We start from the raw sequence: 15,141 nt of genomic DNA, 5'->3' as shown, positions 1-15,141 counted from the left end.
AAGGGAGCAGATCAGGTCTCAGGTAGGCGTTGCACCCTTGTTATGGATAAAAGAACTGACAGTAAGTAATAAAACAGGTGGAATAGGGGTATTGCAAGCCTCATGTGAGTAACCCAACAAATAATTCTGCTCAAGTAGAAACACAAAGAAGGTGTTTTAAAATAGTTTTCTGTCTCAAAGACGTGTGAAAATACATGTGCTATACACTGCTACATTATTAAAAGCCCTTCTTGACTTTATTGATTTTTTTGGATTTTTCAATCCAAGAAGGATTGACACTCTCTGAAACTGCCTGTAAAACCAAAGGAAAATAAAATTCTTAGTTAATTTTTGTCAATCAGGTTAATCTTTTGGAGATCACCATGCCTTGTAACATCTCTGCTGCCAGGCTGCTTATAGTCAAGTATTTACTTTCAGGCACGATTTTCTGCTGAAATGGCTGTTTTCTCTGGAAATACACACAATGCTGCTTCCCATCTTTAAATGTTCTTTTAGGTACAACATGTACAGACTGGTTTTAAAACAGTAGAAATTGCTCCCTGGAAATGAACTGTAGTTAAAATGCAAGACAAACTCATTTGCAATCAGAACCAACAAGTCTGAAAACATGCTCTGGGTATCTAATATCAGGCCAATTTCAGTAAAGTTCACTTGACTATGCCCTGTATAATCTGTAGTTATTGTACCAGAAGAAGTCTGTTATGAATGTTTATCTCTTCTAATCACTGAATCCTAACATTAAAACATGTTTTGAACAAGAATAAATCTCTTTCACAAAGCCCCTTCAGAGAAAACAATTTGTAGGGTATTTGTCTGAGCTAAGGGAAACTTTAAGAGTTAAACACATTCATAATAATGCTGATGATATGAATTTCAGGGTTTCTGTATATTCCTAGACTTTGGAGAACATTATTTGTCATCCTAATACAGGGCCCAAAGGAGTCTGTGCTTTCACAACAGTAACTGTGATTGCAAAACCAGAACCATACTCAAGTCCCCACTGTAATGAGTGTCTGCTCTCTGTGCTACTACACACTTACTGTCTTCCATACTGACAAAACCCCTGTTGCAGTCTTTGAACTCTGAAAACACTCATGCATGAAGAGTTAAAATTCTGTTTAGCAGAGAGTTGGTGTTTGAGATGGATTTTTAGTTTTTCAGTAGTGATTGTCTTTTAAAGCTAGTAATTATTTTAATTTTTTTTAAAGTTTACTTTGGTTGCTGTTTACTTTTCTGGTGGTAAAAGAGAGGGGGAAGGAAGGGGAAGTTTTGTCGTCTCCTCTGAGTGGCCAGAGCCTGTCTGTGACCTTCTTTGAGAAGTGATTTCAATGGGTTAGAAATGCTTTCTCTAGTGGTTCTATGTACTTTCTCCCGGGTTTTGAGATCCAGTATGTATCACAGGAGTTTAGGTTTCATAGTGTCCTTGAGCAGAGTGTGTTTCTAAGACAAACAGCAACCTGATGGTTGCACTGAAATGCATAGCCCCACTGACACGAGGAAGCTGGATGAATGCCAGTGGAATGTGGGCCTGGTGGAGATGTGGTGGTCTCTGCTGGGATAAAGGGCATTTTCTGGAAGCTAAAAATGTGTGATGTTCACATCCAGCTCCAGAGACAGTGAATTATGGTAATCAAGAGTTATTTGGCACACCATGGATAGATGCTTATCTGACAGGAAGGGACATATTTTCTGTAAAGTTGGAAATAAAAACTGCCATATTTCCAAAATGCCTCTGCTATCCCTCCATCAAGACAAAGACTTGAGACCACTCCTTTGGAAGATGCTATTCAGTGACAGAGGAGACAACATCTTACTTCATGCTTTAGAACACTTACTGGTTATATTCAGCTTGATTTTGGTCTTCCGTGTGGTAATGAGTCAAGACCTTTTCCTCCCTGAATGGATTTCCCCATCCATTTTAGTTAATCTAGCCTGACTCAGTATAAAATAGTGGTGCATAGGCGTTATCAGTGTTATCTTTGTTAGTGGACAGTGTGGGAGCAGTTCCAGTAAACCTCTGGTTTATGTGTATGAAAGTTGAAAGGACTCCTGTCCTAACAAAGAGAAACATGATCTTGAAGTAAACACAATGTTCAATATGATAAGTTAGCTTTTACTTTTTTTTTTTCCAACAAGGGAGAAATTGGGTGCCTAAAATATGGGCACAAGTTTAAGCCCATTCTCAGATCCCAGGACACTGAGCTGAGCTGCTTTCCATACTTCAGAGAGAGCTGCTGGAAACTATGAGTTTTGCCTACTGCCAAAACAGAATTTGAAATGCTCTCTTCTAGGTTTTCATCATCTCTTTTCACATCACTGCTGATTACCACTGATATTGGCTTGGAAAAGGAGACGCTTCCCATATAATCATGAAACCACCACAGTGTGCAAACCTCGCCTGGGCAACCTTTCTTCCTGCCATGCTCTGCACATTTTTGCAATGACTGTTCTTGTAGCACAGGCGAGTTTCAGGGCTTAATGGGCTGGTGCCTACATACCCAAACTCTTGGCAGGAACAGAGAGGTTAATTACTTTCCATTAAGGTGATGTCCTGGCTCACAGAAACTTTTCCTGGTGACTTCAGCGCAGCTTGGATTTCACCCTTCAAATACCAGTGACTGTGCAACAAAAGAATGCGTCCTGCCAATTTGTGAACCTTTGATTTCGGTTGCCGCTGCCCTACTTAGCGCTCTGTGCTGGCTTAGTGGTGTCTGGCTGCCTCCTGGGCTTGGCTTCCCTGGCCTCTAACTAATAAGTGATGTATTATTTTATTTACCGACTACCCTAATCTCTAACTGTACTGGACCGTGTTACTGGACACTTGTGTCTGTTGTAGGAACTTCAGATTTTATTTTGGAAACTTGGCGAGTGGCAACCTAACCACAAAGGCTAGGAATAGGAATAGCAGCATATGCGCACTTGAGAGAACGGTTGGACAAAATTGCAACAAATCCCAGAAATTTTGCATGTCTCACATATGCAAGGGAGGTTTATTTTTTTAAGTCTGTCATTGGTCCCACGCATCTCAAGGACACCATGTGAGCTATTTTAAGTAGCCAGTGCATAACTAGTTACATTTTATTTATTTTGGAGGTGAAGGGGATTTTTTTTTTTTTTATGTGAGATTTTTAATTGTCTCTGAAGGTTTCTGAAGGATATCCTTTTTTCTTCTTTGATGAATTATCAGAGGTTCTTGATCTCATGGTAAAAAATTTTGTTCAAGGTTACAAAGAACATTTAAGACAATTCAAGTAAATATTCTATTGATTTTAAGGAGGTTGATTACTAGTAGTAAGCATGTGCAGAAGAGTTTTCTGCACTAGCTCTCATTTAAATTTAAACCTCAGCAAAATATCTGCTGGAATCATCTGGAAAGTTTTCCAGAGTAGGGAGTGAATAAAAAAACTGAGGACAGTCTTGAGGACCAGGCCCACGTTAAATAGTTCTACTCCCTAAATACAAACAGCTGAAGTTTTTTGGATAAGCCAAGACAAATACCTTTCTTCTGTACCTTTTTCTTTGCCAGCCAAATCTAATTTTTAGCAATTGATGTGATAAATTCTGCTAAAGTGACATGGAAGTGGAATGTATCCGAAAATTAAATGTCACTTCTGCCTATAGTTGGTACAGTCTGTTTCTCATTGTAACTTGTGTTTAATATGTATTTAGTCCCAAATGCTGCTCAGCTTGTTTCAGTTTTTTTGGTTTTTTTTTTAATTTATGTAGTATGTAGGGACAATCAAGGCACTATGTTCTTTCCATAAGGTTTTTCCTTTCATAGCACAAGGCTGGAATGGAAATAATATGAGAGGGAAAGTGTGCTTCACCAATGCCAGGAAAAGAAAAGTATACTAAGTTGAAGCTTTTGATTTAAAGAACACAAAGTTTAAAGTACAAAAATCAACTAGCTTCCTCCAGCTTTTGGATACTTGGGACCAATTTTCAAATGCAGATTTTTCCTTTAAAAAAACCACAAGCCCAACAAACAAAAACCACCCAAAGCCCCCCAGCAACAAAACAAACCTGAAACAAAACAAATAGTCTCCACAAGTGTCCTTTTAATGCCCTCTCTTATTACCTCACTGTGATGGACCTCTTCTTCCCTGGTCTTTTTACTCCAACTGACAAGTAATCTTAGCCTGCTAATCCTGACCCTTAAACTCTGCTACATTATAATTAACTTTCAGTGTCTCATGACTGATTTTTATGTAATAAATGCATGCCTTGTTATCCACTCAGTGCTGCATAAGACACCAGTTTCACAAAGAATGAAATCCAGTGCTTGGGAGAGAGCATTATTCATCCATAAGACAAATAAACCTTATTTCCAGGACTTAAGTGACATTAGAGGTTTGTTCATATTGAGAAATTTAATCTGCCAAATACTTAGAAAAATGCTTTCCAGTTAAATTCACAGACTTCCATTAAATCTCCACTGATTTAGATTGCAAGGATTTTCTTCTAGGTTTACCTAATGGGTTTTAAAAATATAGCCTAAACCACTTTTTTTGGGGGGAATACTTGTCATCTGGCAGAGAGTCCTTGCAAGATCCATTTGTAAGGTGATGATTTTCCATGGAAAAATGATGAGCTTGTTTATGAAACAAAAATCTTTGAATCAGTAATACTCCCATCCAGAGAGAAGCTGAATGACTCATGGGATGAAAGAACTTTCTTACACTTGGAATCAAATTCATCAGGTTTAATACTGGAATACTGAAAGATTCAAAATTAAAACTTCTGTGACAAGCAGAGCAGGAAGGGCAGGATCTTACATTTCTTAAAGCATGTGCTTCAAAAACAAACTTTTCTTTCCAAATAAGTCAGTTTATTGTTATTTTTCCAGGTTTTGATGAAAACAAACAAGATTCAGATATTAAATATCTTGTTTCCATGAGAAATAACAAGTTATCTTTAGAACAGCAGATGTTATTTCTTCAGATGAGAAAGGTGCACTTTAATTCACTTTTGCTAAACAGGCTTTTGGCTTTATTGGCAGGTTGTCAGGAAAATTAAGTGAAAATGACAGTGTTGCCAAAGTGCAAAAGACTTGGATTTAAAAACATGTCCACCAGAAATCCATTTCAAGCCATCAGTCTGGGAGTTCTTCCATGGCTTCAGTTAAAGTGAAAAGGAGAAAACCGGACCTAAAATCCATAACAGCTCTGTTCATTTACTGGTCAAGCCATAGGAAAAGCATTTATTGCAAAATATTGATATATCTTGTCAAATGCATCTCTTCTAAAGGCGTTGAAAAGAAAGAGACGCTTCTTGGAAGGTGATAATCCAGCAGTGGATATTGAAAATCAGGGCTTTCATTAGTAGAGCCAATCAGAAAGAAACCTAAGGGTTGGCTGGAGAGAAAGACAATCAAGTTTATCATTTAATTTCAAGAAGGTCTGAAGGCAGCCAGGAAGTGAGGGGACATTTCTGTGGGCCCACAGGAGCAGCTGACAACCATGAAAGGACACCAGAGCCTCTTGCTCCTAACATGGCCTAAGCATCCATCTCTTTGAAAACACAGTTATTGCTTTTTGGAGAAAAGCAAGAACTGCACTGCCTGTTTGCTACAGGCAAGAAACAGAATCAAGGAATAACGTGAGCCCTGGGCAGGGTGGGAGCTGGTGAAATGCAGCCTCAGCCCAGGTGAGCAGGGAAGAGGTGTACCCAGGCAAAGCCCTGAGTTTAACTCCTGCATTCCCCCTCTGCTTGGGAAAATCCTGGGCTTAAATTGATGCGAAGTTACAAATCTTAGAGTGGGTAGAATGGCTGTAGGACAGAGGGGATGGGGAGCTCTCCTTTCTGCTGTTCTCCAGTGGCCACTCTCCCTGTCCCATCTCACTCTTGTGGAGTGCCCACTTATGAGGGTTCTACTCTTATAGAAGTGAGAGAGTTTCCCAGGACCTAAATATTTAAGGTATTTGGGCAGATCTCTCTTGTGTCAAGCCAGTAAATCATCCTGAGAAAGGGAAGTGAAGTTTGTCTCCACCTCTGTGGCTGAGACCCCTTGCAATAAATGCTGCAGACAGTTGTATCTTTTCTAAAAGAAGGCAAATGCTCATGAGCGTGATACTTTGATTTAAACTGAGCTCTGTCTAAAAGAACCACGGCACTTGTAAGCATGATTGGTACTTAAATCTTCTATCCGTTAGCCAGCAGACAATGTACATAACAGCCACTTAGTTCTCATCACAAAACAAAGGTCTGTCTTGTTGGTTTGTTTGGATTTTCATTTTTCTTATTTAAAGGAATATAGCATACATGTATGGTAGGGATAAGATGAATTGTCTTAGAAATTTTGAGAATAAATTCCAGCTCTGCTAAATTCTTTGCTTTAGGAGTGACATGAACAAAAGATAATGTAAATGAAGAACTTTGTAAATGTAAATGAAAACCTCTATCTCTGAAGGTAAAAAAAAAAATGGAAGCCACTAAACAGCAAATGTACTGTAGTGATAAAAAAGAGGGGTTTTCCCCCCGCTTCTATGAAATCACAAGAAGGCTGGTATGACTTTATAACTTTTGCCATTGCAAGCTTTTGCCAAAATGCTGGAGGTGTAATATAATCCCCCATAATTACATGTTTTGAGATAGAGCATTCCTTAACTGTTTATATGGATTAAAACTTAGAATGCTAGAAAGCATTCCAGTCATAATGGTAAACTAATTAGCAATTAATACTTTGCTATGGTTTGAGTCAATTTCTGTTATACTTTGCTGCTAAAATGCAAATATATAAGTAAGCTATGAATGATTTCATGGAGTTTTCTGTCATTAATGTGATAAATTCTTTATTTCTTTACACAGGGAAGGAAAGTGTCAAGGAATAGCAATAAAAGGAAAGTAGTGTTGGGAGCAGCACTAATTTCATAAAAAGAAATTACATATTTGTAGACTTGCATTTATCTGTGGCAATAATTGACAAAAGGGCAGGACCAGATCTTTAAGCTTCACATTTATAAATAGATCAAAAATTGGTTTTACCTCTCTGCTAAGATGTTGGAATCCTGGAATGGCTAGACAGATTATAAAACAATACTTCACAGATGTGTCCTTATACAGATCTATTCTGGCACCTTTTTTTCTAATGATCTGTTAATGATTTAGTTTCCATCAGCTGCCAAGTATGAGTACTTCTCTGAACTATATCCAAACTGAATAGGTCTAAACTAAGATATAAGTCTATTTTTTCCCATTTACTTCAGTAGTCTTTGGATCAGATCCCTTCTGAATCTTCAAAGTTGAATTAGAAATCTTGTGTAATCATATCTTCTTGTAACCCTTGAGCTGATTCCAGCCCTACAGCTGGTCTATGTAGAGATTTCTGATAGTGTAGAACACTAAGTGTGCCTGGCAAGGTCCTTTGAATTTAGTATTGTGTACAGGCTGTAGATTTCTGAGAACCTGGAGAATGGAATCTAACACTGTGTTTTCACAGGGTGATTTTTTTAGAGTTTCATTTCTTTTCTTTAACAGAGTTGCTATTCTTTGTTGTTATACTCAAATGACAGCAAAATTCAGGTTTATGAGCACATATGGTAACTCTGACTCACAGTTCTGATAGTCACTGAGTGTTCAGTATGATTTAATCATGAAGATGATCCAACAGGCAGGAGGAAGGCAAGCACTTCAAAATAAAATCTTTAGAAGCATTTTTTCTCTATGCTCTGTTTGCAGATATGACTTGAAAGCCTGGCAAAAACAGATGAAAGAGAGCTTTCTTTCCAAACCCTGGCCATCAGCTGAAGTTACAAGTGCCTTTTTGTAAAATATTGTTGGTTAAAGTGCTTAGGTGTTTAAATAGAAAATTTGCATAGAAATTAGGGCACTTTTTAATAAGTGCCCTTCTGTTTGACAAAATGGTTCTTATCAGAAAACAAGTCTGTCTTTGCAAGATTGGCTTGATGTTTTTTTAACGCTCTGGCTGGAATTCCTGCATGCCAGCCAACCCTTCACAGATCCTCAAAAAAGGGGGTCCCTCTCTAAGTGGGTCACAGAAACCCTGCTGAAAACAACCAAAAGAAGAATTTGGGGTCTGGGGACTTTTGGAGGATACTGAAGGAGTGAGATGGGAGAGTGTACAGGTGTTTTGAAAGGTCTGTAGTAAATGAATTTTGTGTTTCCAAGAAAAACACACAGACCTGTGTTATGCCCAGTGAATGTCATTCAAGATATTTCTAGTCAAAGGCAAAACTTCTCATATTTAAATATTTTCCACATTTCATTATAAATTTGAAAATGGTCTAAGTTATGAGGAAGGGAAAGGACTGATGCACATATATTTTTCTAGTTGGAAATTTTCCAGTTTTGGATGTCCCCTCCAAAACATGAAAAATAAACATCTCTGAAGTCAAACTAATTTTTTTCCCCCCTGTTCCCCACTTAGCAGAAAGGAAGACATGGAGAACAGCAAAGGATTAGCCAATGAATGTGCAACTTTCACACTGTGCAGCATCCAGCCCCTGAGAACTGAAGTTTCTGTGGGGTTTGCACCAATCCATGGTGCTGTGCTTCACTCTGCCCCTTTCTCCCCCCTTGCTGAGGAAGTGGCATCAGCCTCTGGCTCTGCAGGGCTTCAGCCACCTCCCTGCTGCCTCTGCCACACTGCAAATCCCAGAGCTGTGAGGACTGCAGGACCTCCTACGGCTTGTGGGGAGCATCTGCTGGTGAACCAAGTGGTCCAGCTGCTGTGTTAATTCACTGGTGGCTATGATGGCCCTGCTGAGGTTGCAGAAGTGCTGTGATCAGCTGCAGAGTGTTGCTCCACAAATGGAGGAGGCTCCTGCATATGGGTTTCTCCCTGCTTCCAGCCTAGTGACCAGCTTTTGGGGTAGGGGCTGGATAGAATTCAAAGGACATACCATCAGAGCTTGATTGCCCCAGTGGTCCATGCTTTGGCTTGGATGTCATGGAAATGTGGCTCCTTTCTTCTTCAGCCTCTTGACTCCTGTGTGCCCACTTGAATGTATTTTCATCTGGGGCTTTATCTGTCTTATTTGCTCATGTTTTAAAAGTTGAGACCTCAGAGGTATTTTGGCGTTGTCAGACAACTGTAAGTGTTTAAGGATGCTGGAATTCCCTGAGGCAAGGATCTGGCTCATATCTTACTGAAGGCTGTCTCCACGGCAGAGCGTGGAACTGCATGGATTAACCAAGCCTGTTCCTGGGAATTGCTTGTGTGTTTCAGTGATGGAGGCAGTGCAGGCTGATCACAGCTGGTTAGACCAAACTGAGTGCCAGAACCATGCCTGTGCCTCTCCCAGGGTGTCTGCTTGGGTATCTCTGTGAGGTCTGGCCCGTGCCATGCACCCCTTCAAGGAGAACACCTTACCCTACAAGTCACCCCTCTAGTGTAAGGGGTGGCTCTGTTATACAAATAATGAAAACATTTTGGTGTGACACGCAGAGAGACACGAAAGTTCTATCATGGGACTGTAAGAATTAATAGTGTATTTTCCATTCAAGTTCTTAAACTTAATTAAGAGCCCCTCCCCCAAATTAAATTGAATCAAACACATATTCACTCTGCTTGTCAGTCTGAGGCAGTGCAACATAGCTCTGATTTCTAACCTGGATTTAAAGTTTTGTCCTCAATTAGGTTATCTAATTTGCTTCATTTAAACACCACAGGAAAATGAAAAGCAGGTGTTTCCTTCATTGAGCACCTATTGTTATGCTTTCTTTTCTATTTTGAGTTATAGTCACAGTATTTTTGAATAATGAACCAAGACTTTTTCTTTGTTCTCAGGAAAGTCAAAAGTACAATATAAGACTGGAGTGAAGCTGATTCTCCTTGCGGTTTCTGTCAGAGGAGATAAACCTCTCCCATAAATGGGAAAGGGAAAGGAAAGGCAGCTCCAAACCTTTATTTATCATCAGTGTGTCTTGGTGGTACTTGTAATCTCCTGTGGCTACTATGACTAATAAAAAAGTTCCTGGAATAAAGGAGCAGAAGCAGCACTCTGGCCTGAGAGCACAACAAAGCACCCCAGATAAACAAGAACTCCGTTCACAAAGTTATGGAGCTCTGCTGGTGCAGAACTGTGCAAAATCAAAGAGCCACAGCATCACTTGGCTGAATGGTGATTTGTTTCCCTGTTCAGCCAGAGTGGCAGGCACTTACTTTGTGTTCTATTTAATTGCTGTGTTGGTATTTTGTGAGGGTCAGTGGTTGATCACAGGCTACAAAGAACAAAATCTTATGAATTTGAGACAATCAAAAGCCAGCCAATGTAAATTGTTTTGAAATCATTCCATTTGAAAATACCATGTTTGTATAGTAATATAGTTATCATAATCAAAACTGTAGGTACCTTTGGTTAAAGAAAGAAGTGGGTAAATTCTGTCCATGCATTTGAAACACAAGAGCTCAGAGCTTGTGTTGGAAAGTTTTAACATACTAAAGAGTCCCAAAACAGGGATCAGCATGAAGCATCCTGTTTCATGCTGAAGGAGTTTTTGGAATAGACTTTCTTGATTGTTTCAGAAGAGTGAGCATTCGTGCTATAGGAAGTGTTTTCTGAGAATTCCTGCAGGCTGAGGAGTTCTATGTCATGCCAAAGATTTGCTTATTATGACTTTTTACATTGATTTTCCACTAGCAATGGGCAAATTTAATAGAGGCCAGCATTTTTATGCATTTTAGTAAAGGATGTTTATTAAAACCTTACCGAAAGTACTGTGAGATAGAAATCTTCTGAGATTAGATATTTGGAAAACTGTTGCTTAGGCTGCAGGAAATTGGGTGTGATCATTTCATTATGAACCAATATGGTTGCTGGCTATCTCGTTGTAATTCAAGCGGAAACCAGCCAGAAGATTTACCAAATGCTGCTGTGAATGTTGATCTCAGCCCCATGATATAATTCACTCCACTGATTTCAACTGAAGGACAGCAGTATGGGGAGCATCTCTTCCTTGTGAAAGGACTTACTGGGCTGTACAGCTAACACCACTTCAGAGGTCTTTAGGGACAGGGAGCAGCACTTGTAGCTGATTAAATTCTACTTGCCTTACTAACACTCAGTCATGGTATTGAAATGGTGGTTTTCTCAGCCTGCTGTGGGTTGAAACACTAGCTTTAATTTTCACAGCAGTTGACCTTGATCGTGCAAGACAATAAGCAGCAACACCAAGGAAAAGTCCCAGAATACAATTCTCTTTAAAAGAAGCAAAACAAATCTGATCCGCTGGTAATCTTAGAAGGTATTTAATCTAGCAGTGAGATGACGGCTTTAACAGGAGTGTTTAAAAACTTCTACTCATATGCCAGTCCTAATGATTTTCAAGTACAAATAAGCACTCAATTTAATTCCTGAGTAAGTTCCCCCCACCTCCTTCTTGAAAAGCTTTAACTTTTAAGAAATGGTCTTTACCTGTAGATAAATACTGCATGTGGTTGGGCTATGAGGCTCACATTCTTCCAGACTGGATTCATATATGCACACATTTTTTAGCACAGCACATGCATGAATAAGCAGCAGGAAGGTTATGTAAACACCACGTTCCTTTTCCACTCCTTTTTAAAGCACATTCCATGCTCATGAAAGCCGATGGGCTGGGGAGCAAAAAAGGCAATAGAGTTCTGTGGCCTTATATTCTGCTTTATAATGGCAATGCAAACATTTTTTTCCCCACCTGGTCTCATTAATACGGGTGAATGAAAGGGGAAACTTTTCTGTGGCTGATTGTCTCATTCTTGTGCTGTGCCATTATTAGCATACAGTGCAGCATGTGGGCAATATTATTTGGGGGAAGGGGAAATGGGCTGGCTTGCTTGTTCCCTCTATTTGTGTGTGCACAAACAACTAGCACTGAGGGTCTCATTTAGGAAACCTTCCTCTGTGAATGCTCCAGCCTGCCTATGCTGGTGAGGCTGCTCAGAACGTGCTTAACTGTATTCAGATGTTTAAATTCAAAAGGATTTGAACATCTGATTCTCATTAAATACATGCTTAAGAGCTTTGCTGAATCAGGGCCTTAGCCATTAGGAAATAAACAGAGACCACCAACTTATTTTACATATACTCTTGAAGAGTGCTTGGATAGATAGTAATGACTCTCAGTCAGTACTGCCCAAAGTTGACTTTGAACTGCTGACCTAGAGGTGAAAGGCTTGTATCCTATTACCAATCCCTGGGGCAAACCAGACCTGTTTTCAAATATTAATGAATTAAGTAAAGTCAAAAATGTAGCCCCATTGATTGCCTTTCCCCCCGTATTTTTCCTGTGTCAGCATCAGTAACTGACGCTGCTGTAGAAAATCTTCAGGAATCTGTGCTACCCACACTTTTCTGCTTTAAATCACTTACACTGTAAGCAGAGGCTTAATAACTGAAACACTTGGTCAGTTTTTAAAAATATTTAGAAATGGACCTTTCCACAAATGTTGATAGTAACTGTTAATCAAGGAAAACATACTTATGTGTAGGAGCTAATGAATTATTTAGCTATCTATTCTTCATATGATATGCAGACATAACTCTCACTGACACTAATAGGAGATTCATATGCATGCCAGGAGCAGGGAAAACCCTTGGAGAGTATTTAGACAATATTCCTTGAAGGACTGGGGGAGAGGGGATGCAGTGGGAAGGAAAATCATCAATGCAAACAAGAATTTGTCATTTTTCTGCAGAGGATATGTGTATTTATGTTTTTAAAAGGCAGTGGAGGCCCTTAACTAACAAATATTTAAAATTCTCTTTTTCATCCTTAAAGGCGGAATTTAGATGAAGGCCACACACAGACCTCCAGTTGAAAGTAGAGGCACAGTAATAATGAAGAAAAGCAAATGCTCCTGGCAAGTGCTGTGTTGAAAGCTCTGGGTTTAGTCTTGGGTATTGGACTTTTGAGAATATTTTTTCCTACAAAAGGAGGTTTATTGAACCCCAAGTACTATATGGATTCAAGGGTGGGGAGGGGTTTCATCATCACTGGATGGGATGTACATTTTATGTATATTTGATGGGATGTACATTTGATCCAATGATTCAGGTGTTGAGGGGTTCTGGTCAGATATTGCAAAGGTTCATTTCCAGTGGGATTTTCTCAGCTACTGAGTGGTGTATGCACAGTGCTGTCCAACACACATAGGACCTGTGGGACCTAGAACAGGTCCACAGACCCCAGACATTGGAGCCTAGACCATGGCATGCGTACAACTGTAGAAAACATTCAGGTACTGTGGCAAGAGATGCAGATAATTTCATTTTTGTTTTCAGTCTTTTTAAGCCATCCCACTTTATCAGAGAGCCATCCCTCCAGCGGTGCTGTATCAAAGAAAATTCATTCCAATTTTGTGCAAAAGGCTATCAAAAATCACACTAATATCAAAATTGCATAGTCCACTCCCTGCCTCTGCTGCTTCTCCTTTGTGGAGCTATCCTGTCCTAAGTGGCTCCTATATTTCTGATGTGGGTCCAAAAACCCCCAGCTTAGTGTCACCACTGTGCTTCATTCCTAAAACTGGCTATTTGGCAGCAGGGAAGAACACATCTCTAAATAAGCATTTCTGGGGCTTTTGGTATTTTGATTTTTCATGTTTTTCCCCAAGTATGTGCTCTGCCAACAACTGAGCCAGGGCTGAGGAGGGAGGGGAATGAAAGGTCTTATTCTAGATGAGATTTTTGAGGTCCATGTTTATTGCTGTTACTGCATTTTGAAACTGAGGTCCTGTGCCCCACTCTATATTTCTGGTGTTTGGAATTTCCAAGCCCTTCCTGTAAGCTGTGTTGCAGGCAGGTTAAGTCAGTTTATAGGAGAAACTGTGATGCCATTAGTAAATGCTTCTGGCAAACAGCAGCAAGTAATCTGCAACCCTGAGAAAGTTATTATGGCTTTTTTCTCTGCTGCACACCTGGCAGGAGGACAACGTTCCAGAAATCACCACCCTGAGCTGCTCCTGGGTTTTCTGGCTCTTGCAAGGAGTCTGGCCCTTGTAATCTTCAGAGTTCAGTGTAACATGGAGCAGAGCACAACCTCCAGACAGACGAAGCTACTTTAAGTGGGTAGTATTTCTTTACTGTAAACACTTCCCATCAGTTCTGGAAAACCACAAAATAGCAATAATGCAAAGTTACTGGAAAGAAAAACTCATTAGAAATTATGTCCTGATACCAAGAAGATAAGTCACAGCAAACCAGTGACACTTCTTAGGAGAAACAAAGTGTAAAAAGAGCGAGCTACATTTCCAGTGAAATATAAATTAAATTGCTAAAACATTTTAATTAATCAAAGATTGAATCAGCAATTCACAAAAGTTATACTGAAAATTTATTATCTTATCTTGACAGCATATCATTTGTGGTGGGAAGAATTAGCAAACCCAGAGCAGAGAGTAAGGGCTTACCTCTAGGCATGCAAATATTTCTAGGAATTCAAGTATTTTAGCCTGTAGAGACTGCAGTTTACTTTAGCTAAGCTCATTTTCCAAAAGAGGATAAATTCCTCTATTTTATCATATTTTATATATTTCTTATTTCATTTACTGCTCTCTCCATGTTGACTTTCTTTCCAGGCTGACATAAAAGAACAAAAAATGAATGTCATTCTTTAGAAATGGTCTTTGTTAAAGAGACTTGAAAACCTTTTTATGAAATGTTAGTTTGATTGTGCTTGATCACTAGATCCAATTCTGGCTTATGGCATATTTACTTTAATTGATTCGTCTTTTCACTTCACTTTTGAGAAAAATGAGAAAGCCCATGCAAGGGGGAAAAAAAAATCACAAATCAATGATAGTAAAACTGGGTTTGGATAATTTTACAGAAAACAAATATTTCTATGAGTAAAGTGATATTTATGTTGAAATGCTTTAGGGTTTGGTTAAAAACCTCTTCTCCATTGCTCCCAAATCAATTTGTTTTAATTTTTTTCAAACAGAGAAAACTGTCCTCTTTTCCCAAAGCTGAACATAATTTTATGTGGTCCTTTGTATAAGAAGGTGTTTTTTCACATGCATTGTCCACTACTTGTTTCAGTAGTGAAAACTATTGAAAACTGTGTAGTTTATGGTACTTTAGTGAAAAGTACTACACTATTTATGGTACTTTAGTAAAAAACATTGCAGAATAACTAAACTGGAGACTCAAAGCATTCCAGCTTGCTGTGCAGTTATGCCCTGCTCTTCCCTGGAACTGA

The 15,141-nt window shown here is 39.2% G+C and overlaps 1 long non-coding RNA gene across 34 annotated transcripts in view; it reads left to right on the top strand.

Annotated features, from left to right (window-relative positions):
- Nucleotides 1–15,141, top strand: part of LOC116183367 (uncharacterized) — a 487,183-nt gene that overhangs the window by 384,547 nt on the left and 87,495 nt on the right. The gene's annotated exons all lie outside the window — the stretch shown is intronic.

This window comes from Lonchura striata, chromosome 3 (genome assembly GCF_050655825.1).
Source record: "Lonchura striata isolate lonStrDom1 chromosome 3, ASM5065582v1, whole genome shotgun sequence".
In the NCBI taxonomy this organism is placed as follows: Eukaryota; Metazoa; Chordata; class Aves; order Passeriformes; family Estrildidae; genus Lonchura; species Lonchura striata.
The sequence above is the reverse complement of the archived record's forward strand: the minus strand, read 5'-3'. Positions and strand labels throughout refer to the sequence as shown.